Source organism: Meleagris gallopavo, chromosome 2 (genome assembly GCF_000146605.3).
Source record: "Meleagris gallopavo isolate NT-WF06-2002-E0010 breed Aviagen turkey brand Nicholas breeding stock chromosome 2, Turkey_5.1, whole genome shotgun sequence".
Lineage (NCBI taxonomy): Eukaryota > Metazoa > Chordata > Aves > Galliformes > Phasianidae > Meleagris > Meleagris gallopavo.
Genome location: NC_015012.2, coordinates 100,855,672 through 100,858,531, shown reverse-complemented (window position 1 = coordinate 100,858,531; position 2,860 = coordinate 100,855,672).

Here is a 2,860-nt window from a genome sequence, read left to right as displayed (position 1 = left end):
AAAAAAAAGCATGGATCTGATTGTCACAGCTGTGTTTCCTAAGAGCAGTAGATCTCACACGATGGGAATCCAGTGGTGTTTGCCATGACCCGAGGCAAAATGTGTCAGAAGTGCTTGTGGTCCAAATGCGCCGACTTCCCATGAAAACCCGGTGTAATCTGCCTGTCTTAGACTATTTTAGAATTACTGGGAATCCTGTCACAAATGCATTGACCGTATGCAGTAGCATCTGATCTGTGTTGTTCACACTTTTGTGCTTTGTCACCACGTGAGTAAACCTGCTAGCTGCAATGACTTGGACTCATGCTCGTGTTTTGCTAGATCAGTACCTTTTATGATAAGTACACAAATCCAGTAACAAAAATAAAGACATTTGTTGTAAAATGTATTTCAAGTCTTTAGTAACTTTATCGCCCTCACCTTTAATAACTTTACCACCCATTTATCACCCTCATTACATTTACAGAAATACAATTTACAAAAATACTTGCCTAAGCCCAAATTTCACCTGCCATTTAGATATCTAAACTCACAAGAAGTCTGTGATAGGAACTTGAAGCATTTTTATCCAGAGCCACTCCAAAACAATCAGTGTTTCCTCTTGCTCCCTCCATTCAATGTTTGCAGCTCTGAGCTATAGTGCCAGGAGGGGCTGTCCCTCTAGGAGGACGAGTGCTTTCCCAGTGTTTACGGTATAGAATTTGGAGCTGGACTCCAAGCTAAACATCAGCTTCTTGCCACACAGGAGACATTGCATACATGAGCCACAGCGATCATCTCTTTTCTGCAGTTCAAATCATGTATGTATTGGTTTTACAGACAATGTGTTTGTACGTGCACCCACTCCCCAACCCTGTACTTGGTCTAGCTGATAGCCAGATCCATGTTGCTCCATGTCACAGCTCACACTCAGACTCCCAGCCTCAGTACGTTGCTGAGGTTCATTGCTTACAGGTAAACATTCTCTTTTCTGGCACCTCTACAAAATAAAAATCTTGAGAGCATTTAGAAGTGACCAGGAGCCATATACAAACAGAGATTTCTGAAACAGCTGAGAGGGTTTATTGCAAGCAAAAGATAATATCAGAAATACAATCCTGCTGCCAGGAGCAGTCATTGCTTGGTAGCATCACACAGACGTTATGAAACAATACGCATGCTCAGATGGCATAGGCAGGGGGACATCTAATTGGAGACTGTTTTCAAGTACTTATGCTGATAGTAAATGGGCTCGGTTTTTCCATTCCACGTATTGCAGGAACATGCAGTTGTGTTGTGGTTTCTTAGCAGCTTGCAGTAGCTAATGAAATGCAGAATGTTGTCTAAGGCATCTGACTTACCCTGCAGTGCAGTGTTTGCCAGTCTGATATTGGAGATTTTTGGCCATCCCATTTGAAGCAACTGACATTGGAAGAGACAGCAGGGGAGTGCCCCTCATTTCTGATGAGTACCTTGCTGATGAGTACTTGATCAAACTCACTTTAACACAATCTGTCTCCAGCTCTAAAATACTGTATTTCATTTATTAAGCAAAATGACAGAATGGTGGAGTTTGGAGTAGACCTTAAAGCCCACCCAGTTCCAACCCCCTGCCATGGGCTGCTTGCTGCCCATCAGCTCAGGCTGCCCAGGGCTTTATCCAGCCTGGCCTTGGGCACCCCCAGGGATGGGGCACCCATACCTCTCTGGGCAGCTGTTCCAGTGCTTCACCACCCTCTGAGTAAATCCTTCTGTATGAAGACCAGGTGGCTTGGAATTGGGAAAAACAGAATATGTTTTGAAATGTTAAAATCATCTGCTCTCATCATAGAGGTGTACCTGGAAATAATTACATGAGGGTGCAAAAAGCAGACTCCTTCTGGGGAGACCTCGTTGTGGCCTTCCAGTACTTGAAGGGAGCATATAAACAGGAAGAGGAATGGCTGTTTATGAGGGTGGATTGTGATAGGATAAGGGGAAATGGTCTTAAACTGAGACAGGGGAGGTTTAGATGAAATATTAGGAGGAAGTCTTCACACAGAGGGTGGTGATGCACTGGAACAGGTTGCCCAAGGAGGTTGTGGATGCCCCATCCCTGGAGGCATTCAAGGCCAGGCTGGATGTGGCTCTGGGCAGCCTGGTCTGCTGGTTGGCGACCCTGCACATAGCAGGGGGGTTGAAACTAGGTGATCATTGTGGTCCTTTTCAACCCAGGCCATTCTATGAGTTTATGATTCTATAACCCGTGCCTCGATGCATCACCCCATGCACCCCTGGGAGCACCTCTCTCTCCAGCTGAGCCATCTGTCTGTGAAGGGAAAGCCTAGGAAATACCACCACTGTAGCAATTAACACCAAAGTCCTTCAGACAAACCTCCATCATCAGTTCTCCACATATTTCCCCCTGGTTTTGGAAAGAGGTTGCTCTGTTTTGGCTGAAACCTATACCTGGTGCCATGAAGACTTCTTCCACACTTCCAAGTTTGTCTTACTCCAAATCTACATCTACTGTGTGATTTGTACTGGAATTAGTCTTAACCCTATCACATTCATTCACTGTTGATGGCAATGTCCATTGCAGGAGCCATGCTAACAAAGCTCAGCCTGAAACTTCTGCCATTGCAGCTAGAAGGTCCTTGTGAATGAAAGTGGATGAGAAAAAAGGCACACAGCTATTCGTAGCCCCTCCCTCAATGTAGCCTCACACAGATACAACCTGATCTTACAGATGCCCTGTGTCCTGGATGTCCCATAACTTTTGAAGTTCACCTAAGTATGCAGAAGGGTTTCATATCCCATTGTGCTTTATTAAGCTTTTAAATAAAGGTTATATATATATATATATATATATCGTATAACTTCGTATAATGTATGCTATACG